General features: G+C 49.4%; 1 protein-coding gene across 1 annotated transcript in view; it reads left to right on the top strand.

The window, feature by feature from the left end:
• TUBGCP5 (tubulin gamma complex component 5) overlaps window positions 1-26,028 on the top strand; it is a 294,174-nt gene that overhangs the window by 8,519 nt on the left and 259,627 nt on the right. The window lies entirely within an intron of this gene.

Below are 26,028 nucleotides of genomic sequence, written 5' to 3'. Positions count from 1 at the left end.
AATTTCTTTTCAAATCAAAAGACCTGAGAATCACCATCCAGCCTGGATTTACAGTTGTAAAAAATAATTTTTTTAAAGATAGTTTTATGCTGCTGCTGCTAAGTCACTTCAGTCGTGTCGGACTCTGTGCGACCCCATAGACAGCAGCCCACCAGGCTCCTCCTTCCCTGGGATTCTCTAGGCAAGAACACTGGAGTGGGTTGCCATTTCCTTCTCCAATGCATGAAAGTGAAAAGTGAAAGTGAAGTCACTCAGTCGTGTCTGCCTTAGCGACCCCATGGACTGCAGCCCACCAGGCTCCTCCATCCATGAGATTTTCCAGGCAAGAGTATTGGAATGGGGTGCCATTGCCTTCTCCGAGGTTTATGCTGGAAGAGCCCAAAGAAAGACAAGTGCCAAAGGCTCATGGGTGTCATACTGCAGTCCCACTCCAAGCCCACCACCTCTGGGATGTGTCTCATGGAGGCTTAGCACCTGCTCAGACTGGCTTTGCATGCCCCTGCCCATGCCTGCCCCGTCACCCAATTTCTTGTCCCCTTGAATACTGTTCCTGGTCAGCAGTACCTGTCCAGTGTTGCCTGTCAGACTGTGCTTTCCCCCACACCCATCTCTCTCTGCTTCTCGCAGATCCTCAGAGCAGTCAGAGCAGGGCAGAAAGTCTACAGGTAAATGGCTAGAATTTGTGGGGTGTGGGAGCAGAGAGGGCAGCCTTGAGATCATCTGAAAGTTTTGGTTGCTTCTTTCCTGGAATCCATGGACCTTGTGAGAAGATGTCCCTGAGGCCCCTGGTGGTGGGAGCAAAGGAATTGCATAATCTTGGTCTCCCCTTCTAAGCCCTTTTCTTAGGGAAGAGGAAGACCTGCCTTATGGGGTTGCTGTGGAGTTTAAAGGAGAAGTTAAACCTCAGAAAGAAAGTGTTAGTTGCTCAGTTGTGTCTGACTCTTTGCGACCCCACGGACTATAGCCCTCCAGGCTCCTCTGTCCATGGCATTCTCCAGGCAAGAATATTGCAGTGGGTTGCCGTTTTCTTTTCCAGGGGATCTTCCCAACCCAGGGATTGAAGCCAGGCAGGTCTCATGCATTGCAGGCAGATTTTTTACCATCTGAGCTTACCAGTGAAGCCCTCAGAGGTGCTCAGCAAATGTTAATTCCCTTTTCTTTGTTGCCTTAAGGTGCTAAAGCCCCCAGAGGTCTAGTGAAAATACACATCTCCCTGGCCACAGAGTCTACAGTTATTGGACCTTTGTCCTTGGAGGGCAGGTTCTCAGACTTAAGCATCAGAACCTCCTGGTGGATGTGTTACAACATAGGCTGCCAGGCCCCCCTTAGAGTCTCTGGATGGCAGATCTGGGGTGGGGCCTGGATATTTATTTTAACAAGGTCCCAAGTGACACTGCTGTTGCTTGTCCTGGGACATGCAGAGGCCCAGGAAGTGGGGCCTGCGCCAGCTTCATAGCTTATCAGAGGGGCAGACCCCAGGCTAGCAAATTACCACCGTGGTGGTTCCATTTACCAAACTTTTACCATGTCTCAGTCTTGGAATAGGTCCCTGCCATAGTTTGTGCCATTTAATCCTGCAGCAGTCCAAGGGGAAATAAGTCAGATATAGTCATTTGTTGCTGTTCAGTTGCTCGGTCTTGTCCAACTCTTTGTGACCTCATGAGCTGCAGCATGCTAGGCCTCCCTGTCCACTGTCTCCTGGAGTTTGCTCAGACTCACGTTCATATCTGAGTTTTTCACTGGAGAACAAGTTTTAGGAGTACTTGACTGCATTATGGAGTTAAAGGATATGCTCGCTCCTTTGTTATTAAAAGACAAAAAGTTTAAGGATCAGTGGTTGCCAGGGTTTAGAACAAAGGAGGGATGAATAGGTGGAGCACAGAGGATTTTTAGGATGGTGAAAATAATCTGTGTGATGCTCTAGTGGCTGGTATATGTCGTTATACATTAGTCAAAACCCATAGACTGTAAAACACCAAGAGTGAACCCTAATTAATGTGAACTCTGAACTTCAGATGACAATGATGTGTCAGTGTAAATACATCAGTCGTGATAATTGTGCCACTGTAGTGGTGGATGTTGCTAAAGGGGAAGGCTACACATGTAAACTCCGAGAGCTGGTGATGGATAGGGAAGCCTGGTGTGCTGCCGTCCCTGGGGTTGCAAAGAGTCAGAGACGGCTGAGCGACTGAACTGAACCCGTGTAGGGGTGGGGTGTGTGGGAGGTCTCTGTATCTTGCTCTCAGTTTTGCTGTGAACCTAAAACAGCTCTGAAAATAGTGCTGTTTGTTTTGTTTTTTAAAGGTAGGACAATTAGGTTTGCAGAGGGATGTGCACAGCAGGTTTCTAATTAGCCAAGCTCACCATGTTTAAATTCTCTGATTCCAATTTCAAGACTACCACACACTGCAGGTTCAGCAATTTGGGGAGTGAACTGAGTGGTCAAAGAGAAAACATTGCACTAGATGCCGAGGCACTGTGGTAAGGGACAAGGACGGGCTTGGGCAGACAGTTGGGGATCAGCCTGTGCATCCCTTGGTGTGCCCTGCCTCACTCTATTTATTCCTCTGTCCCCAGGTGCACGTAGAGATGGACCTGTGCCCCAGCCAGGGTCTGGATCACAAAGGACACAAACTGCTCCCTCCAGTTAGTCTGGCAGGACAGGGGTGTTAGGAGGAATATGGAGTAGGTCACAGATTCACAGGCAGGTGGAGGGGTGCTGACCCAGGGAATAGGCGGATGCCAGAAGAGGCAGCCTCATCAGGTGTGGTTAAGATTCAAGAGAAACTATGCATTTGGAGAGGCTGATCCTGGTGCCTGAATGACCTCCCTGAATGTGCTGCAGCCCCACTTGCAATTTTCACCTAGCCTCTGGCCTGCCCTTGCCTCTGCCTTTAGGCCCCTTGGCCTCCATCAGCTCCCAAAATGTAAAGTCCAGAATTGCCTGAGTCTCCCATAATGTGCCTGCTCTAGGGAACTGAGGATGGGGAGAGAGTGAACCTTCAGGAAGCTCCAATGAGCCTTGGTAGGAAGCTGGCCTGCCTGCACCGTTGCCACCAAATGTGGGGCAAATTATGAGTATATTGGAAACAGGATTTAAGAGAGCTCCAGAAGGCTGGAGAGTGGGTGACAACAAATGACTCCATTCTTTGGCCTGAATCGAAGCCAAATGGTCCTTAACATGAGTACACATCTGCAAAGGGCCAGCTCAGATAGCCAGGGAGGCACAACTGTTAGGGGTGAGCCACAGGCAGATGTGGCAGCCTTAGTGTTCTCTCTTGGCTAGCCTGCAAGGCAGTGCTGGGGAGAGAGGCTCTCCTGCCCCCACCACCTTGGCCCTCTCACACCCAACTCTGCGAATCATTTTCCTGGGGTCATGGGACCATGGAGCAGGGGCCTCCAGACTGAATTAAGATCCTAAAGTTGGTGCTTGGGAGGCCAATGTGGTGGGGACAGTAAAGCCTCTCTTCCCCTTGGAGAAGGCCCAGGGGAGCCCGCTCCAGCTTCCCTCAAGGGCCATCAGGAGAAGGAAGCAGGTGCACCCTGCTGAGTGCTTAAGACCAGGGTGGACCTTGATGCCAGAACTTCCCAATGAGCGCAGATGGAGAACACCTGGCCAAGCATGCAGAGCCGGGCAGAGGCTGACACACCCGTGAGGGACTCAGCGAAGCCCCTGGGAGGGTCCCTGCGCTTCCACGGTTCCAGGAGAACTGTTTTGCATAAAGGAGGGTTTGGGAGCCTGGAGGCTGAGCAAAGGATTTGTCCTGTCCTCACCATTCCCATTCCTTCCTGCCTTTCCCCAAGCACAGGGACCACAACTGCAGAACAAGGGGCTCCTCCATTCCAGGCAGCTCACACACCTGATCTCACCACCTCTGCTTGAAGTGAACAAGCATCATCCCGGAGACAGGATGCATCTTGTCTGTTACCTGGGGCACCACGGCATCCTAATCCACATCACTCCACTCCCATCAGAGAGCTTCTTGCCTCAACTTGCTGTCCCTCTGTCTCTCTAAGACCCCTGTGACTCCCCTCATCCCTTTCTTCACATCTATCACCCATGAAAGGCAGAGGTGTGCCCAGGCACACTCACTTCCTGGGTGCCTTTGCACTGAGGAGGTACCTGGGAGACAATGGAAAGCAACCTTCAGGGGAAGGTGGGCGCAACTCCTTGGCAATGCACAGAAGATGTTCACACAGAGTAGATGGAAGGGCATGCAGATGAGGAGATTCATCTGCACTTCTGTATTATCAGGTGAGGAAATCCAGCTTCTCAGAGATAAAGCTCCTGGATGATGGTACAAGGGGAGGCAAGTGGAGTGTGGTCCCCAGTAGCATTGAGAATAGCTGGAATCTGATGGTCAGGGACAGATGCTCCCAGAGTGGAGCCTGGGGTACAGCCAGGGTCTGTGTGGCCAAGCAAAGCAGGAGTGAACCATGGAGCTGAGGTTTCTGGGAAACTTCCCAGAAGGAACTTTGAAAGGGGCTAGAGATTCAGGCAGGAGGTGCTTCTGGGCAGGGGAGCTGGGCTAGGGTGTCCACAGAGCTCCCTGCTGGACATTGGCCTGGCATGGCCCTGAGGGCAGCAGAGCTGTGAAGAACATTCCGTAAGGATTCCCATGAGGGTTTGGTCTCAGAGAAAGTGGCCTTTTTAAGCCTGCTTCCAAGGCTGAGAGCTGTTCTGGGACAACTGCTTGGAAGGGGCACAGAGACAGAGAGAGTAAGAGCCAGGCAGGACAGCCTCACTGAGATTCAGGTGTCCCTGTCTCTTCCCCGGTTCACACACCTAGTGAAAATGGAGGCAAGATTCAAGCCCAGAGCCGAGAACTCAGGGCTCCCCATCGTGGACCACTTTCCTGAAGCAATGGCTGAGAGTGGACCCCACCCCAGATCAGCACCAGCTAACTTCCTTCTTTCCTGTTTGAGAAGGCAGGGAAAGGGAAAGTGGAAGCCCTGGGATCCAAGAGCCTGGCTCTGCAGCCAGTGTGTGCTTGAGCAGCTCACCCAAGCCCGTGTGCCTCAGTGTTCTCATCCCTGAAATGGGGGTGATGGTAGCCCCAGCTTGCAAGGCTGTTGTCCTCACTGCCTTGACTTCTAGTCATGATGGCTCAACCCCCTTAGCCCTGAAGTCAGTGGATTTTTTATTGACCCATGTGGAAGAATGACTCACCCCTTCCAAGGTGGCTGTGAGGGGGTGAATGTGGCTGGATGGAAGCAGTAGGGATTCTGCCCCAGTTCCCATGCAGCACCTTTGTGTGGCCACTGAAAGCCCCAGCCAGGCTGCAGACATCTCACAGGGGGAACTAGGTCTCCCTGTACTCGTGTCTACAGTTCATAGTCACTTCAGATCAACCCAGTAAAATGAGTGCATTCCAGAAATATTTATTGAGTACCTGGCGTGTGCATGCATGATTCAGGCATTGGAAATAGTCTGCTGTGCCACAATGAAAGGATCCTTGCAAACAAATCAACACATAGAAAATTACATATTGGATTAAGGACCGTTGAGGTAAAAGATGCAGGGGTTGGGGAGGAAAGGAAGCTCAGAAAGACCTCTCTGGATGCTGGAGCAGAAGCTGGTCACAGAAAGGTCCAGGAAAAGAGGGCCTTAAAGAGGGGATGCATGCAAAGGAGCCCAAGCATCTGTACCTCAAGGAACAGGTAGGAGAGGGGTGGGAGGTGACGGGAGAGCCTTGGTGTGAGGACAGTGGCTAAGGACTCCTCCAGAAAGCCGGTGCTGTGGACTGCTCTGCCCATCCAGTAGTCAGGTGGTGACTGGTGCCCTGGGCACTGGATCCAAGTAGGGGCTGGCCGAGCATCGAGTGCAGCTGCTCTAGCCTCTGTGCTCCCAACTGTCCTGGGATTGAGGGGCCCATGCAGCTACTGGATGTGAAAGCCTCATGGAAGAACAGGCTTCGGGTGCTTCTCTATCGTGGCACCTTCCTCCTCCTGAACACCAGCCTTCCCTTTGCCACGGAGGACCTGCTCTGTCTAAATAAGGCTTCTGAGCCCCTTCAAGCACTGAGCACCCCTCAGGTGGCAGATTGGGGCCACACGAAAGAAAAGACTGCCAATTCTAGGAGCAACGAATCCTCCCCACACTCCCTTACTGAGATCAGCATTTTCCAGGGGGCCTTGGGAGTGGGGACCTGTGCCAGGGGCCTGGGGCTTCAATCCCTCTGCACCCAGGAGGCCCTATCCTGCTGGGGGAAGTGCAGTTATCTCTGGGGAGGGACACACAGGCTCTGGTGGACCATAGCAGAAGGGCCTGTTCCCTGCTGAGAGGTGAGCCTTCATGTGGAGAAGGGGCTTGCTGTGACCCAGGGCAGCTGGGAGTACGTAAGGCCAGGACACTCTGGAAGCAGCGAGCACACAGCCAGATATGAGGTACCCCAACAGGAGTAAGCACTGTGAGAAGGTGTGGATGGGGCACACACCTGCAGCCGGGTTGTGCAAGGGCTTGGGTTGGCAAGGACAGGACCTCAAGCGCCCTGAGATTGGGAGGGTGTCTGTGTCATCCTGCTGTTCCCTGGGTTAGGGCGTGGACACAGGTGAGCACTCGCAGGGCCCCGCAACTCAGGTCTCCCACCAGACCTGCTCTGATCAGACCCTACACACACCATCCCTACTCTGTGATCCCATATCTCCCCCAGGTGTGAGCTTCAAGAGGGCAGGTATCCTGCTGTCTGACCCTCTGAGTCCCTTGGGACTGGACCCCAAACTTCACACATTCAAAACTGAATCCTTGTTCCCCATACCGCCCAAATGGCACCTTCCCTAGGGCTCCTCCTGTGTCACTGAGTAACACTCTTACTCCTCTACTTAATCAGGCAAAAACTCAGTTTCCTCCCTTTCCCAAACCCCAGCAACTCACTTTACCAGCACTTCTGTGGGCTGCACTCCCGAATGCACCTCAGTCCTACCCTTTCCAGCTACCCCCATTACTTCAGCCCTGCTCCAACCATTTTCCCTGCCAAGGCCCCCAAAGTGGCCTCAGAAGCTGAGTCCTTCTGTGCCCCACTCAGTGGCTTCTCTTTGCCCTACAAACAGTCCACGCCTGCCCCGGGGCCTCGGGGCGCTCATGTGTATCCCTTCCTGGGGAGGAGGCTGCTCTTCAGAGAGAAGGGACAGGGCTTGGTCCTTGGCTCAGGGGCCTTCCTTCAGGAGAGCCCTTCAGGGAGGGGACCAGCTGTGTCATATCTCATGCAGAATGTCACTGGTGTCCCAGGAAGAGCCGGCCCAGGCCCTACAGCAGGACTGCTCCATGCTTTCTGCAGAGCTGGGAGGTAAATCTCTGGGGAAATGACTCAGGTGCAGACCAGGGCTCAGGGCACCTCTGGCAGGATGCTGTCTGCCTCCAACTCCCCACTACCAGGAGCCAGGACAGGGCTGAATGCAGTGCAGGTGAAGTTGGGGCATTCTGAACCCGGACAGCTAGAGAATTTGGCAAGAGTATGACCAACTTGCTGCCCTCCCCCATCTCTCCCCCAAGCCTTCAACACCCTCAGCGAGCCTCTGTGCAGCTCCCTGAAGTCATGACTTGTGAACAGCAAAGAAATATGTCCATGCAGTCTTTGGCTGACACTGTGGATGGTTTATTACAAAGTGAAGGAGAAGAAAAAGAAACAAAGGGGAAAAGTGGGAAGGAGGAGCCCACAGAGTCTTTATTTGGGAACAACAGCAGCCTTCTCTTTCTGTCTTTGCTGGTGGAGCCCTGAAGCCGGGGGCAGGGTGGATGTGTCTCAGGGACCACCCTCTCAATATCCCCCAAATCCTCAGGGAAATTACTAAGGGTCACAAGACAACTTGACCCTGGGTGGAGAGGGGCTCATGGGGCTGGTCAAGGCTGAGGAAAGCCTTCGAGCAGTTGAGCTGGGATGAAAGGCAGATAGGGATGTGTTGGACCTGGACATGCAGGAGCCTCAGAAGCAGGATGGATGCCCTAACCCACAACCCCTCCTCCCGTCCCCCTGCCCCTTCTCTTCTTTGTGTCTGGCACTTCGATCATCGCTCACGTGCTAGGATGGACTGTCTTGTCATTGTCTGGGACCACCTCCCCTCATCCAACCCCTGAATTTCTGGAGCAGGGCTGGTGTGCACCACTGCCGTGGGATACCTGTGCCACCTCTGGGCATTACTTTTCTCAATTCACGGTCACAGCTGATTTTAGCAGGGAGAGGACTACCACTGACAGTGGACAGAGTGAGAGTGGGCGTGTGAGAAGGATCATCAGAAGGTATGCCTGGCAGCCAAGGTCTGCCTGTGACACAGAGCCATGACTCCAGGATTCTGAGGCAAATCCTGATTGGTGATGCTCTGTGGTGGCCTTCCTCAGGTATCGGGCCCCCCAAGTGCACCGGCTACCCTGAGTTCTGTGTCAGAGGCAGCCTGGAGACTTGCTGGGGGTGTGGTTCTGGGTTCAGCCAAGACTGGCTGTGAGGCTGGAGGCAGGTTGTTGCTATTGGTGATGTTGAGGTGCTAAGTCATGTCTGACTCTTTTGTGACCCCATAGACTGTAACCCACCAGGCTTCTCTGTCCATTTTCCAGGTAAGAATACTGAAGTGGGTTCAGTTCAGTTCAGTTCAGGCGCTCAGTTATGTCTCTTTGCAACCCCATGGACTGCAGCATGCCAGGCCTCCCTGTCCATCACCAACACTCAGAGCTTTCTCAAACTCATGTCCATTAAGTTGATGATACCATCCAAATATCTCATCCTATGTCGTCCCCTTCTCTTCCTATTGTCAATCTTTCCCAGCACCAGGGTCTTTTCCAATGAGTCAGCTCTTCACATCAGGTGGACAAAGTATTGGAGCTTCAAGTTCAGCATCAGTCCTTCCAATGAATATTCAGGACTTATTTCCTTTAGGATTGACTGGTTGGATCTCCTTGCAGTCCAAGGGACTCTCAAGTGTCTTCTCCAACACCACAGTTCAAAAGCATCAATTCTTAGGCTCTCAGCTTTCTTTATGGTGCAGCTCTCACATCCATACATGACTACTCGAAAAACCATAAATTTGACTATATGGACCTTTGTTGGCAAAGTAATGTCTCTGCTTTTTAATATGCTATCTAGGCTTGTCATAGCTTTTCTTCCAAAAAGCAAGCATTTCACAGCTGCAGTCACCATCCACAGTGATTTTGGAGCCCAAGAAAATAAAGTCTGTCACTGTTTCCCCATCTATTTGCCATGAAGTGACAGGACTGGATGCCATGGCCTTAGTTTTTTGAATGTTGAGTTTTAATCCAGCTTTTTTTCCTCTTTCACTTTCAGGAGGCTCTTTAGTTCCTTTTCACTTTCTGCCATAAGGGTGGTATCATCTGCACATCTGAGGTTATTGATATTTCTCCCAACAATCTTGATTCCAGCTTGTGCTTCATCCAGCCTGGCATTTCTCATGATATACTCTGCATAAAAGTTAAATAAGTAGAGTGACAATATACAGCCTTGATGTACTCCTTTCTCAATTTGGAACAAGTCCTTTGTTCCATGTCCAGTTCTAACTGTTGCTTCTTGACCTACATACAGATTTCTCAGGAGGCAGGTAAGGTGGTCTAGTATTCCCATCTCTTGAAGAATTTCCAGTTTGTTGTGATCCACACAGTCAAAGGCTTTAGCATAGTCAATGAAGCAGAAGTAGATGTTTTTCTGAAACTCTCTTGCTTTTTCTATGACCCAACAGATGGCAATTTGATCTCTGGTTCCTCTGCCTTTTCTGAATCCAACTTGAACATCTGGAAGTTCTTGGTTCATGTACTGTTGAAGCCTAGCTTGGAGAATTCTGAGCATTACTTTGCTCATGGGTGAGATGAGTGCAATGTGAAGTCAAGTGGGCCTTAGAAAGCATCACTACGAACGAAGCTGGTGGAGGTGATGGAATTCCAGTTGAGCTATTCCAAATCCTGAAAGATGATGCTGTGAAAGTGCTGCACTCAATATGCCAGCAAATTTGGAAAACTCAGCAGTGGCCACAGGACTGGAAAAGGTCAGTTTTCATTCCAATCCCAAAGAAAGGCAATGCCAAAGAATGCTCAAACTACCGTACAATTGCACTCATCTCACATGCTAGTAAAGTAATGCTCAAAATTCTCCAAGCCAGGCTTCAGCAATACGTGAACCGTGAACTTCCTGATGTTCAAGCTGGTTTTAGAAAAGGCAGAGGAACCAGAGATCAAATTGCCAACATCTGCTGGATCATCGAAAAAGCAAAAGAGTTCCAGAAAAACATCTGTTTCTGCTTTATTGACTATGCCAAAGCCTTTAACTGTGTGGATCACAGTAAACTGTGGAAAATTCTGAAAGAGATGGGAATAACAGACCACCTGACCTGCTTCTTGAGAAATCTGTATGCAGGTCAGGAAGCAACAGTTAGAACTGGACATGGAACGACAGAATGGTTTCAAATAGGAAAAGGAGTACGTCAAGGCTGTATATTGTCACCCTGCTTATTTAACTTCTATGCAGAGTATATCATGAGAAACGCTGGGCTGGATGAAGCACAAGCTGGAATCAAGATTGCCGGGAGAAATATCAATAACCTCAGATATGCAGATGATACCACCCTTATAGCAGAAAGTGAAGAGGAACTCAAAAGCCTCTTGATGAAAATGAAAGTGGAGAGTGAAAAAGTTGGCTTAAAGCTCAACATTCAGAAAACGAAGATCATGGCATCCGGCCCATCACTTCATGGGAAATAGATGGAGAAACAGTGGAAACAGTATCAGACTTTATTTTGGGGGGCTCCAAAATCACTGCAGATGGTGACTGCAGCCATGTAATTAAAAGACGCTTACTTCTTGGAAGGAAAGTTATGACCAACCTAGATAGCATATTCAAAAGCAGAGACATTACTTTGCCAACAAAGATCCGTCTAATCAAGGCTATGGTTTTTCCAGTGGTCATGTATGGATGTGAGAGTTGGACTGTGAAGAAGGCTGAGCACCGAAGAATTGAAGCTTTTGAACTGTGGTGTTGGAGAAGACTCCTGAGAGTCCCTTGGACTGGAAGAAGATCCAACCAGTCCATTCTGAAGGAGATCATCCCTGGGATTTCTTTGGAAGGAATGATGCTAAAGCTGAAACTCCAGTACTTTGGTCACCTCATGCGAAGAGTTGACTCATTGGAAAAGACTCTGATGCTGGGAGGGATTGGGGGCAGGAGGAGAAGGGGACAACAGAGGATGAGATGGCTGGATGCCATCACTGACTCAATGGACGTGAGTCTGAGTGAACTCCGGGAGTTGGTGATGGACAGGGAGGCCTGGCATGCTGCGATTCATGAGGTCACAGAGTCGGACACGACTGAGCGACTGAACTGAACTGAACTGTGCAATAGTTCGAACATTCTTTGGCATTGCCTTTCTTTGGGATTGATATGAAAACTGACCTTTTATAGTCCTGTGGCCACTGCTGAGTATTCCAAATTTGCTGAAATGGGTTGCCATTTCCTTTTCCAGGGGATCTTCCCAACCAAAGGATCAAACTCACGTCTCCTGCATTTGCAGGCAGATTCTTTACCACTGCACCACCAGGGAAGCTGTTGAGGCAAGTTACTTGACTGTTCTGTGCCTCTGTTTCCTCATCTGTAAAATGGGACCATCATTACACCTGCTTCCAAGGGCTGCTGTGGATGTTCCACTCAGCTGGGAGTCTCCTCCCAGGACCTGGCAAAAAGAGTGGGTATTGATAAAAGAAGGGATGACAGACAAAGTCAGCTTTGATACCCACCTGTTAGAAGTGGTTACCTCTGGGGCCAGGCTCTTCCGTTTAAATACACCTGTATGTTTTGATTCATCTTATTTTTGCTTTGGTAATAACTGACACCAGTGAGAAGTGGGATCTTTAGTGTGCAAGGCAGGCCCTCCCCTGAGCAGCTCAGTTCACTGGGCCTGGCCTCCTGTTGGGGGCCGGGGTGAGGCACTCCGCCCATGGCAAAGGTCATGAGGAAGGAGGCTCGACATACACAAAGGCGGGATCGAGCCTCAGGAGTCCCCCTGGAAATCCTCGAGCATCTACCCCCATAACCAGAGCCTGCCTACTTTACTACTTTGTGCTCTCACCTACACCTCTGGCTTTACGGGGGGCTGTCCCCCACCACCTCTTTCAGAGAAGGAGTTAACTTAGAGCTCCAGTTAATAATAATTCCTGGGCATGATAGGAGTGTTTTAACCTACAAACTCCTCTGAAGGTTCTCTAGCCTGCCTGACAGGCTTGTCCGGCCACATGTGATTGCTCACAGCCTCCCAACCGTGAGAGGCACGAGATGCTTTAAACCTTCTAAAAACAGGTTCCTTAGAAAAGTTAGAAAATTATTAGTATAAGTATAATGGGCTGATTAGAAATCATATTGGTGAAGGGTTTTTCATTTGTTGAGCTGATGTTTACTGCTAAGTCTCCATATCCCCTGCCCTTACACACATTAATGAATATATAGAAGAAATAAGTATTAACGTTTGATATAAATCACGTTAGACCTTAGGCTAAGTAAATTCTTTCCTTAACTAAAACCCACTACACCCTCACCCTATAGGAATGTAACTTTATTTGGGTGGCGTCTGTTTTAAGAATAATCACCCCTGGAGAAATAAGTGTCCTGGTTGACTGACCGCTGTCACAAGGAGAGGGTCGTAAATTGTCAGCAGGCCCCCTGGCCAGAAGATGATGTAACACCCCTAAGACCTCTGTATACATTTGTATGAAGCACCTGACTTTGATAAAAGTCAGGACTGCTGACCCCGCGTGACTTTTGCATAACATCTCAGTGTATAAAAGTAGACCATGGAAAATAAAGAATTGGGATCAGTTTCTCGGAATACTGGTCTCCCCATGTCTCTCTCTCTCTCTCTCTCACTCTGGTTGAGTCTCCATCTGGAGCGCGGAACCCACCATGCTTACTAATTATGCCTGGGCTTCTAAGATCCGACCGGGGAGGCCTCTGTGTCTCCTCTCCTCCGGGAGAACGGAAGGACGCCTGCGGCCTACGTAAGTGGTGCAAGCTTCTTGTCTTGAAGTTTTATTGGTCCCCCGTGTAAACCAAGCTACTCAGCCTCTTTTCTCCACTGAATTTTCCTACTGAGCTATCCTTATTCTATTCCTTAATTAACGTTTAATTAAGCAGTTGTTTCCTGACCCTCGCCTATGCCGTCTCTCCTTCGAATACCCTGGATCAGCTGGGGCTGGACCCCGGCAGCCTCCCCACTCCTTCTTCCTCACCAAGAACCTCTAGCTGGTTCCTGTCAGCCCCCAGAACTGGGAAAGGTAATAATAAAAGATTGCATTATACCCCTACATTTTGGGGTGCTTACTGCCTCCTATTGTTGAGGCCTGAGTCACTATGCAAAGCCGGGTGCACCAGCCACTCCAGCATGTCCAGCTCCTGTGTTACTGTGTCTGCATGTATTACAGAATTATGTTACTACCAATATGTGTCATGATCCTCAAAGAGGTGGTGCCACATGCATCTGTGGCCATGTACCCTGGCATGTAGTGCAGGCTGTGGCTTGAGAAGAGGGAGTAAGTTTTTGGAGCAGCTCCTGGGTGACATTGTGGGGAGGGGGCTGAGCTAGAGGCCTGGAAGGACTGGAGAGGGAACCAAGCACAGGGCTGAAGGCAAGTGCAGAGCAACGTCAGCAAAGGAAATGACCCTGAATCTGGGGCCAGCAGGGCCCCTGGAGGGACCAGGAGACACATCAGATTCCAAGCTTCACAGGAGAGGACCCATAGCAGCTGGACTGAGAACCACAGGCAGGGCTCCTGTGGCCTGGGAGCTTACTTGGGACTGAGTTGGGCCAGCAGTCAGACTGGACTGGGCAGAGGAGGGCATGGAGGAGTTGGGCCAGAAGGCGCCGGTCTCCAGGGAGATGCCACTGCTGCCTGGTCTCAAAGAGAGAGTCCAGAATGGGCTTTTGTGTGCAGCAGATGCGGGGGGTTGGGGCGGGGGTTGTTCCCAGGCCTGATGGGGAGAGAGGGCTGGGGGGAGGAGATGACTGCATGAGAGAAAGAGGCCATGAGACATGATGAAGTTGCCCACCTCATACCCACTAGGAAACAAGTGGCTTTTATTTCAGGCTCAGAAGACCAGGGGCTGCGTGCTCTGAATACGGTCCTGGCTAGGGTTCTGGGGTCTGAGAGAAGCACCCAATTCAGGGTGGAGAAGGCTCAGCCTGTGTTGATTTTGGGGTGCAGCAGGGCTGTGGCCACATTTGCAGGCTGATTGGCCTTGTCCCCATGACAGGGCTTTCTGCCTCCTCCAGGGGGACCAAGAGGGCTCCCAGGTTCAACTGGAGGAAGAATAAGTCAGGATGAGAAGCCCAGGTCCTCTGAGCTGCAGCCTTACCTCCCACAGTGGGTCTGCCCAGGTTATAAACTCTGTCTCCTCTCCTGGGAGCAGTCCTGGCCCTGAGGGAAGCATCAGTTGCATAGGAGTGACTCCTGGCACAATAGGTGGACAGAGTGAGACTGGGTCCTCCTTTGAGGAAGACCATGCTGCTGGGGAGCAAAGGGCCTGCGTTCTACTACTCTCTGTGGCAGAACCCAGTCCTTATGGGCCAGGCCAGGAAGCTAATCTTGAGCTGAGCAGCCCACCAGCCCTGGAGGCCAGCCTGGGGTCCATGGGCAGGGGATGGGTGGGGCAGGTAGCCGAGCCAGGGTTAGTCCACAGCAGTACTCTCTCCTCACACCCTTACCACATGGTGGGCCCCTCAACACCCTCCCCCTCCCCATCCCCATGGCCCAGGGCCAGCAGTAGGTCAGACTTGGGTCCCTACACCTGGGATCCAGGCCAAGGCTGCGCTTAGCAACAGGGCACACAGGGAAAATCTGCTCATAATTCAGGCTGTGCCTGGCTGCCAGCCACCATGGTTATGCACTTGTGTGAGATAGCTTTACAGAGGGGCAGTGTGTGCGTGTGTGTGTGCGTGTATGTGTGTGTGTGTGCGTGTGACTCATTCCTGCCTGTACATAAGACGGGAGCTCAAGCAGAACAAAAAGACTGAGTGAGGGCCCACCCACCCCATTCACCACAGAGGTGTGCACTTGAAAGTCCTGGTGACTCATCCTCCTGTACAAAGCAGGAAACTGAGATGGAATCTAGAAGGTTCTGCCCAGTGTGCTTTTGGGACTTTGTGAATCAATTCTCTCACTCAGAAAACATAATTTTCAAAAATGCCAGCAATTTAGCAACAGTTGATGCTGTGTTCACAAGAACCTTTAGATTCAGGTGAAGAAATAACATGGAGGGTCATGCTATAGGCTGTTCAGTATGTCCTGTCTATGTGGGTGTGTGATGGTCCCTGGCTCATGGCCCTGGGGACCTGTCCATGTCCACACAGACAGGATTAGGGCCACCCCTATTGGCCTTCTACCAGCCACTCTCCCCAGCGCCCAGACCCATACCAAGCTGCTCTTGACCTGCGTCAGTAGGCCATTTCACAGATGAGGAAACAGAGGCTCAGAAGTAAAAATCATCCCCTCTGTTGTAGGAGTAATAGGCTTAATATTTCATCCCAGGTAAAACTGACTTTCTACTGCATGAAGAGAGGATGAGGGTTGTATTGTGAACCTACTTGGCTCAGCTCATGAAGAGGGGGCTTCCCTGGGGATGCAGTCAAGTCAAGGGGCATGGCAGGGCCTCAGCATGCATGCACTGCCAGAAGAAAGGCACAGGGCAGGTCCTCTCCCCTCACCACTGGAAAGGCTGCCAGATAGAACAGAAGGGATGTCAGGGCTGGGGTCAGTGTGTGCCTCAACCCCAAGTCTCCTGTGGCCTCAGGAAGGTTCCAGCCTCTATGGGATCAGGTTTCTCACCAGGGACCTGTAGGTGGAGGGGGGCCTGAATGAGTGTATTAGGGAACAGACATGAAATAGGGCCCCTGGGTGCTTGACCAGTCACTGCCCTGACACTGTGCCCTGGCAGTCATCCCTGGAGACTGGCTGATCAGCACAGTCCACACAGCTTTGCCTGGTGAGGCAGGCACACCCCACACAGCATGGAGGCCCTGGGCTGACCCACAGGCGGCCACTGCCTGGCCACCAGGTGACAGCAGGGACTCCGTCCTCAGGACTACTGTAAGTCCTGCGCAGGAACAGCCCAGGGAGGGGCCAGTGAGGATGTTTCCTGTTCCCTCAACAGCCAGACCCCAGACTTCTTTGGGGGCAGGGTGACCCAGGAGCCTGCCCATTAGAAGCTCCAGGGGCTTTCATCAGTGGGCACAGCCTCCTACCCTGGTTACATTCTTCCCCCACACTCCTCCCACCCCAACCTCACCACAGCATCTGCTCCCAGGTGGGGAGAGTATTCCTGGAACCAGATGTGAACAAATACTTACTGTAGTTGTTGAGTTTCTTGGGTTTCTTATCAGGTGGCCAAGGGCACATTCCAGAGTGTGGTCTAGGAAAACTGCTCCGGTGTTAATTTTACTCACACAGTCAAAATACTTTTGAACCATGCATGTAAGTGTTCACATACCAAGCAAGTCTCTGCAAAACCAGGTGGTGTCCCACAGTTTAATTCAGTCCAGACACTCAGTTCAGTTCAGTCACTCAGTCATGTCCGACTCTGCAATCCCATGGACTGCAGCACACCAGGCCTCCCTGTCCATCACCAACTCCCAGAGTTTACTCAAACTCATGTCCATTGAGTCAGTGATGCCATCCAACCATCTCATCCTGTCGTCCCCTTCTCCTCCCACCTTCAATCTTTCCAAGCATCAGGGTCTTTTCAAATGAGTCAGTTCTTCATATCAGGCGGCCAATGTATTGGAGTTTCAGCTTCAACATCAGTCCTTCCAATGAATATTCAGGACTGATTTCCCTTAGGATGGACTGGTTGGATCTCCTTGCTGTCCAAGGGACTCTCATCTTCTCCAACACCACAATTCAAAAGCATCAATTCTTCAGCCCTCAGCTGTCTTCATAGTCCAACTCTCACATCCATACATGACTATTGGAAAAACCATAGCCTTGAAGAGATGGACTTTTGTTGGCAAAGTAATGTCTTTGTTTTTCAATATGCTGTCTAAGTTGGTCATAACTTTTCTTCCAAGGAGTAAGTATCTTTTAATTTCAAGGCTGCAGTCATCATCTGCAGTGATTTTGGAGCCCCCAAAATAAAGTTCTGACACTATCTACCCATCATTCCATTCCACTAGGCAGGGGCTCAGTCTCACTGAACTGCCCCTCCCTCTTCAGAGGACAGTTGCAAGACCAGACTGTCCCCACGGTGCTGACACACTGCCTACAAACTGACGTGTCCACAACTCCTTTCTTGGGTTGGACGATTTGCCAGAAGGCTGGCAGAACTCAAGAAATTCAAGCTGAATCCCATACTTCTGGGATTTTTATGGAGGTGTGACTGAATATTAATTCCATTTCCAGTCCCTCTCTCCTCGGGAGAATAGAGGATGGGGCCAAAACTTCCAAGCTTTTAATCATGGTTTGGTTTTTCTGGTATAAGCAGCACAGTCTTGGAGCCCACTCAGATTCACTTCATTAGAAGACAAATCTCTCCTATCACTCAGGAAATTGCAAGGGATTTAGGAGCTCCATCTCAGGAACGAGGAGCAGGGTCCAATCCATATATTACTCAGCTGTGTCCTCCACAGCTCCCCATCCTCACCTCAGGAGTGGGCATCCCATGTGAACCAAGCTGGCTGCTCTTGCTCACCTTTGTCTGCCCCCACCCACAGCCTCTGAGGCTGGTACATGGGTCCTTTTTGCCACACCAGTCAAGGTGGGGAAGAGGCTGAGGTGGACGTGGCCCGATCAGCTGCATCTGCGCCACACAGATGATCTTGACCCCATGCCACTGCAGCCTCCTGCGTGGGCCTCCAGCCTGCATGTGGGCTCCCACGCCCCAGCCAGTGTGTCCTTTAGAAGCACAGGGCTTGCTTTTCCTCCTGAACTTAGCTCTCATCTCAGGAGCTGCTGCTGGGGCAGACTCAGCCACCCTGGAACATCCTCCCAGGTGCCAAGACTGGCCCTGCAGGTGAAGAGGGGCAACCACTTGGGGCAGAGGCTGGCTTCTTCTGTCTAGGATTTCCAGGAGTTGAGATGCATAGAGCCTTTGGATTGTGGCTAAAGGTGGTAGTGCCTGGGGAGAGAGATCAGTGAGAAAAGATGGGAAGGGGTTTCAGCTCTCTGGGGAGCAAGGCTTAAGTTCTGGCTTTGGCCAAGGGAGATGGGGTGACCCAGATGGGCTTGGGGAGACCCAAGTTTAGGAGGCCCAGGCTAGGGTAAAGAGACACAGACATGGGGGTAAAACCATGCCCGCTGGCCACTGGTCCCATGCAGCAAGGCCTTCAGGGTGAATGGACCACAGGACCCACCTGCGTTTTGACAGTCACCAGAGACTGTGCAATTTGGGATGTGGAAGCAAAGCAATGCCATGCCCTTTTCACACTCACAGAAGGGTGCAAGGTCTCACAAATGCTGGTGTCCCCTCTGGCTCACCAGGGTGTGGGCAGCAGCTCCTGCCAGACCCTCACTAACTTTGGGCCAGAGGGTTCTCCCCCGGAGAAGGGCACCAGTTTTGCCCACAGGATGCCAATCATACACATTGGAGCTTTGGGTTCCAGCTGGTCCCAGAAATTCCAGTGGGTTCCTGTTCCCCTTGCTTTCCCCCTGCACACCCATTTCCTCCCTACCCACTGACTGTAGGCTTCCACTTGAGGGGCACAGACACGAGCCTTACAAATGCTGATCACCCAGCTTCAACCAGGCAGGATCACACACCTAAAATCAGCCCTGATCCCCTCAAGTGCTTCTGGTCACTGCCTGCCCCTCCCTCCATCTGCCACAAAGCCCCAGCAGACTCCAGTGTGCCTGGAAGTCCTAAGCCCTGAAATGAGAGGCTGCCTGATAAGTGCAGCTCAGACACATAATTACTGTGCAACCTGGAGCAAGTTGCTAACCCTCTCTGTATTTCAGTTCCCTGTGAAACAGGGATAATAGTAATACTCCCCTTACAGGGCAATTGTGAGGATTAAGATAGACAACGGATCTAAAGAAAATGTTCCATATATGTTAGCTACATAATTACTTGGGCTTCCCAGGTGGCACTAGTGGTAAAGAACTGGCCTACCAAAGCAGGAGACAGAAGAGACACGGGTTCAATCCCTGGGTTGGGAAGATCCCCTAGAGAAGGGCATGGCAAGCCTCTCCAGTATTCTTGCCTGTAAAATCCCAAGGACAGAGGAGCCTGGTGGACTACAGTCCATAGGGTTGCAGAGTTGGACACGATTGAAGCAACTTAGCATACATGCAAACTATTCCTTACCTTTACCTGATGTAACAGTCTTCTCCCAAGACCCCAGTAGGGTCTGAAGTTGGTAACTGACCCAGGTTGAAAAGCCTGTGTGGAGGGGCCTCTGTTTCCGGTGCCCGCTGTCTCTTGGAGAGCTCCTTTTCTGACTCACAGAGGCAAATGCCTCCTGAGCGTCTGGGAAATTCAAGCTGAAGCTCCAGGCTGAAGGTGCTATCTCTTATGGCTCTGGGAGAAAATGTGTCCTTACGAGCAGCGGCCCCGGGCCAGCTTCCTCTCCTTCTAAGGAGAGTTGGCAGCCAGCTGAGGGGTGTTTTCTTTTGCCCACAGTACGGTCTGTGTGTTCATTCTGCAGCTCCCAGCAAGAACATTGCTTTTTCCGAGTTGGGCATCCTTTTCAGTGAGTGCACAGGCCTGCCAGCTGTTGAGCAGAGGAGGAAAAGAGCCATAATGACTTTACTTCCCTAGTCTAACTGTGATTAGAAACTTTTCTAAACATGTTAAGAAACTGAAGGCGCTTTTGGCAAAAAAAAAAAAAAAAAAAAATAGTCAGCAGCAGCCTGAAGTGTTGGGCAAAGTCACCCAGCGGCACAGCAGAGGCAATCAGATGGCCTGGGGGTTGGGGGCCCATTTTCAGCCTGCTCTGCCCAGACCCCACAGGTGGACCACAGGAGCTCCGGTCAAGCAGTTCCGGCAGGGGTAGGTGTCAGGAAGTACCAAAGTCACCTGACTATACTCCTGGGCCCTGAGACATTCACGCTAGCACTTGTCTGCATCTGCCACATGTGCAGGGACTGGTGAGGAACAGGGTGGCAGCTGGAAGGGATGCCTCCTTTCTCTGGACCCTGCTTAAGTCTGAGATCTTGCTAATAAATACAGCTCAGGGGGCTTTCTACTTGGAATGGATGCCTGTTTCGTGGGCTTTCCCAGCACATATGGCTCCACCCTGGGCTGGGCTGGGCTGGGTGTCTCCAGGACTGGCAGAGAATAGCTGGGGCTATCCTTGGGCCCTGGCCACCAGACATCTCAACCCCTGGCCCCGACCTCAAAGTCCCTCCGAAGAACCTGGTAGAGCTACACAACCCAGTAGAGTCCCAGCCCCCTACTTTGCAGTTGCTGCGTTTTCAAACTGGGGCAGCACATCAGTCACAAACAGTTGGGAGGTGCATGGAGAAAGGTGGTGTTGAGTGTGTGCATTGATTTGTTCAACACCTGTGTGACCTCCGGGGAGGAGAAAGGGGCTGGAAGTTGAATTAATCATCAGTGGCCAGAGACGTTATCAATTATGCCTATGTAATGAAGTTTCCAAAAAACGAATCACTGAAGGATGAGGTTCGGAGTTTCTGGTTTGGTGAACCATCTGGGGCTCTGCGCCCAAAGAGGCCAAGGGACCACCCTCCTCCTTCCCATCTGCATCCTGTGCACCCCCCACCTGGCTGCTCCTGAGCTGTCTCCTTTTGTAATAAACTGGTTTCTAGTAAGTATTGTTTTCCTGAGTTCTTGAAAACACTCTAGCAAATGGTTGAACTTGAGGACAAGGTCTTAGAAACCTTAGATTTACAAATGTTTGGTCAGAGTCACAGGTGACAGCCAGACTTACAATTGAGTTCTGAAGCAGGAGAAAGTCTTATGGGACTGAGCCCTTGACCTGCATAGAGTCCTCACTAACTGTAGGTAGATGATATCAGAATTGAATTAAATTGTAGACACTCAGCTGGAGCTACAGAGAATTGGTGGTTGGTTAGAAAATCCCACACGTTGGATTACTGGCGTGGAGTGTTGTGTGTCAGAAGAAGGCAAAGGAGGAACAGAGCTCTTTCCTTTCATTGCCCAAAGTTGGTCTGCTACTGCTGCCCCAGAGGGATTCATTCATTCCTTTTACAAAACCAACCCCAGTGTTCTCCACATAGGAAGCCTAAGACAGCTTCTAATAAGGCTCTTTGCATTCAATATTCTGCATGTCTGTGACGAGGACTTCTGCCCAGGACAGTATAGGAGATGAGGGGCTTGCATGGAAAAGGGAGTCACCAAAAATGTTTACAGAATAACGAAGACATTCACATCAATGAATTCTGATTCTGACTATGTGAGGCTGTGTTTATTTCCCTGAGCCCTAGATCAAATACTGTGGAATTTTCCAGCTTTCCTGCAGGGAATGAAGGGCAAGGCCTAGAAGCAACCTTGTTCTGGCACTGACTTAGCATTCAGGTCACTGAAAAGGCAGCAGCAACCCTGGAGGCCCAAGGAGGAGCAGCAGAGCCCGGCCAGGGGCAGATCAGACATGGAACCAGGGCCATGACCATCGACTCCCACTAGAAAGTTCTGATGCTGATCTGGGAGGCTCCTGGTCCTGCTTCGTCATGAAAGTGACCTCCCGTCCAGTCTTAACAAAGTGCCTCTGACTTCTGCACGCCACACAAGACAAGGTTTGGAACAGGAATACAAGGTGTGTGTACCCTCTGCCATCTTACTTTCAACTTTTTAAACCCCTGGGTTAGGTTTTAGGTGTATCTCTTATAAGCAGCATTCACTGGTTTTCTCTTTTTAAAAATCTAGTGTCTTTTAACTGGAACATTTAATCCATTTGCATTTAATGTAATAAATTACATTCTTTCTTCTGTTATATATATTCTTATTTTTAGTTGTTACCCTGAAAATTATAACATAGCTTTTAAAATCATCAAAACATAATGTTAACTAATAACATTACTCTCCTCCTAGATAATGAAGGATCTTAGAACTTAAACTCCATTTACTCTTCTGCCAACAGTATCTTTCGTTGTCACGGATGTGAATTCTTCAGTGTTTTAAATGCCTCAGACCATACTACTCTTGTTTTACGTAGTTCATATTCTTGTAGACGCACTCGTGCCATTCCCACTGCCTTTCCTTCCTTTCTGCATCTCTACCTAGGGTGATTTCTTTCCTGTAAAATAGTAATTTTCTAATTTCCTATAGTGTATGCTTGCTAGAGGAGAATTTTTATTTTTATGTATCTGATGATGTCTTTATTTCACTACCATTCTTAAAAGAATGCTTTTAACTGGCATAGAATTCCAAGTTGACACTTACATTCTTTCAGTACGCTGTACTGGCTTCCCGTGTTCACTACTGCTGTTGAGAAATCTGTCGCTTTAATTCCTGAAGGTCATCGATGTATTTTTTTCTGCTTTCTTTTAATGTCTGTTCTTTGCTTGGTTTTCTTAAGTTTCACTATGATGTGTATATGATTTTGTTTATCCTGCTTCATACTGATTAAACTTCCTGAATAGGATTCACATTATTAATGAATTTTGGTAAATTCTGCCTTTATTTCTTCAAATATTGCTTCGGTCCCATTTTCCCCCCTTTTTTTCTGCTAGTCCAGTAAAATGTTCATCCTACCTTCTTATTGTATCGTCTTCTGTAATTTCCATTTTCTTGCCTCTCTGTTGTATTAGTTTGGAAAGTCTTTTTGTTGTTGTTCTCTTTTTCCTCTGTATTTTAAGTCTTTTCTCTCACAGCAATTTAATTTTCAGCTGTTTTTTCTGTCCCTGGTTCATCTTGTTTCTCTTGGTCAGTTTAGATACAGGGAACTGAGTCATTCATACTTCTCAACTTGTGACACACAGAGTGCCACCAGTATGGTAAGAACCTTCTCTTATTTATTTTAAGTAATTAGAAATTATTTTAAGTTATTTTATTTGTCCCTTTCCCCTGAATTTACTCCTCAGTTTGTAGGCAAGTGATAGCATATATTTAAAATATGTTCTCTTTCAGTTCAGCTCAGTTGCTCAGTCGTGTCCGACTCTTTGCGACCCCATGAATCGCAGCACACCAGGCCTCCCTGTCCATCCCCGACTCCTGGAGTTCACTCAAACTCATGTGCATCGAGTCGGTGATGCCATCCAGCCATCTCATCCTCTCTTGTCCCCTTCTCCTCCTGCCCCCAATCCCTCCCAGCATCAGGGTCTTTTCCAATGAGTCAGCTCTTTGCATGAGGTGGCCAAAGTACTGGAGTTTCAGCCTCAGCATCAGTCCTTCCAATGAACACCCAGGACTGGTCTCCTTTAGGATGGACTGGTTGGATGTCCTTGCAGTCCAAGGGACTCACAAGAGTCTTCTCCAGCAGCACAGTTCAAAAGCATCAATTCTTCAGCGCTCAGCTTTCTTCACAGTCCAACTCTCACATCCATACATGACCGCTGGAAAAACCATAGCCTTGATTAGACAGACCTTTGTTGGCAAAGTAATGTCTCTGCTTTTCAATATGCTATCTAGGTTGGTCATAACTTTTCTTCCAAGGAGTAAGCGTCTTTTAATTTCATGGCTGCAATCACCATCTGCAGTGATTTTGGAGCCCAAAAAAATAAAGTCTGACACTGTTTCCACTGTTTCCCCATCTATTTCCCATGAAGTGATGGGACCAGATGCCTTGATCTTCGTTTTCTGAATGTTGAACTTTAAGCCAACTTTATCACTCTCCTCTTTCACTTTCATCAAGAGGCTTTTTAGTTCCTCTTCACTTTCTGCCATAAGGGTGGTGTCATCTGCATATCTGAGGTTATTGATATTTCTCCCGGCAATATTGATTCCAGCTTGTGCTTCTTCCATCCAGTAAAAGTTTGTTGATTTACAAAAACAGATTCGGTGAGTGTCAAAGAGATTCAATGCACTAGTAGAGTAATTTCATTTAGTTATATTCCTCAGTTACTGACATTACAAATTTGTGCTTTGAAGATATTGTCTATTCCACATAGTATTTATTTACTCCATATATTTATTTTCCATATATTTTTCCAAAAAGTGAAATAAATATTTCATTTATTGGAGAAATATATTATTAACTAAAATTAAATATATGGAGTAAATAAAGTAAATCTATGTAGGGAGAAGACCAAAGGCCTTGTAATATCTATGATCCCAACAGAGACAGACATGTGTATATGTATTTATATGTATTCCTCTGTGTGTGCATATGTAGCACTGGGTTTACTGAGTTTCACTGAGATACAATCCACATCCATATAGCGTGCCTTCTTAAAGTGCACAAGTCAGTATTTCTGGTATATTCACAAAGTTGTGCCATTGTCATCACACTCTAATTTTCAACTTTCCCAAATGAACCACTTCTCTCTTCTCTCCTCAGTTCCTGGCATTGATTTGTCTATCTATCTCTCTGGATTTCAGCGGCCAGTTCTGCTGCTGCTGCTACTAAGTCACTTCAGTCGTGTCCAACTCTGTGCGACCCCATAGACGGCAGCCCACCAGGCTCCCCCATCCCTAGGATTCTCTAGGCAAGAACACTGGAGTGGGTTGCCATTTCCTTCCCCAATGCATGCAAGTTCTGAGTACTTCACATAAATGGAATCCTGCAGTGTATTGTCTTGTGTGACTAACCGGCTTCTTCCACTTAGATAATGTTTTCAGGATGTGTCTATTTTGTAGCTTGCCTCAGCGCCATCCCTTTCTATTTCTGAGTGGTTCTCCAGTGTTTGGACACACCGTGTTTCCTGATGTGCTCATCAGCTCATGGATGTTGGCTCGTTTCCATCCTTTGGCAATGTTGACTAATGCTGCTGTGAACATTTGGGTACAAGTTTCTGTGAGGATATGTTTTCATTTTCCTTGGGTATAGCTCCAGGAGTAAAACTCCTGGCCAGATGATAGGTCTGTGTTTACTATTTTCAGGAACTGCCCAGCATCTTCTCTGGGCATGATCCACAGGGAGCAGGTTTGCTCTGAATGGAGCTCTGCTACGGTTACCAACTTCAGGAGGGCCCCCAGCAGGAATAAGAGTAGTGGGGACTAGGAGCAAGTTAAGGTCTTGGAAAAAGGGCTATCAGAGTAAACCCTTGAGGCAAAACAAACCTGAGAGCTGAGAGACACCAGGGAGAAACATGTTCCAAATCTTTAAGAAAATGGCTAGGAATTTGGGGTTATGATTCTAATCCATTGCTCTCGATCTTTCTTTGAACCCATGCACTCCCACTGGAAATGGAGTCTCAGTGTGGCTTGCAGTACGTGATCTGAAAGCAAAAAAGTGGGTATGTCCATGTGGGTGTGTGTGAGGGGGCAGCAGTTGAGAAAGTTCTACTGGAGGACTGTCCCCACTTGCTTGAGTGGTGTTCTCCTATCTAGTGGAGAATTACAGTGGGACTTGAGGTTCTTCACAGAAACACCCAGACCTCCTCTCTCTTGGGGACGACATGGAGAAGTCTGCTTGGTGCTGCCCTCTACCTCAGCCTTCTGCTTCTCTCTCTGCCCTCCTCCTCCTTCTCCGGTCCCAGCCTAACCCAAGCATGTTACAGTGGCATTGCCCTCACAAGCAGGGACTTCTGCCAACGAGGCATTGTCTGTCAGGTGCCATCATGTTCAAGCTCCATCAGACTTTTACTTTTCTTCCAATGGTCTGAGTTGATGTTTGTTATTTGCAATTATGAATCCATGCCTAAAACAGTAGCCATCTCTGTGTGTGAGTCCCCAGGTGGGCAGATGAGTGCAAGTTTGTTACATGCATAAACATGGATGTGACAGAATGTTCTTTCACAATGGCTCATGTGTATGTGGGTGGAAGGGGTAGGGTTTCTCAAGGTGTGGGAGTGAGCCTGGGGGCTTTGAAGGGAGGGGGAAAAGGAGACTTCCTGTGCATCAACCAAGGGAGTCCAAATCCCAGGTTTCAGGGCCAAGGAGGTGCCATGAGGCACTCTCCCTCATTACTGGCCCTGTCTGGGTGTGGTCAGCTTCCACCACCATTGTCAGTCACATCCTCTCCTTGGCAGTGAGCTTATGC

This window comes from Bubalus kerabau, chromosome 3 (assembly GCF_029407905.1).
Source record: "Bubalus kerabau isolate K-KA32 ecotype Philippines breed swamp buffalo chromosome 3, PCC_UOA_SB_1v2, whole genome shotgun sequence".
Taxonomy (NCBI): Eukaryota; Metazoa; Chordata; class Mammalia; order Artiodactyla; family Bovidae; genus Bubalus; species Bubalus kerabau.
This window is presented reverse-complemented; position numbering and strand designations above follow the sequence as displayed.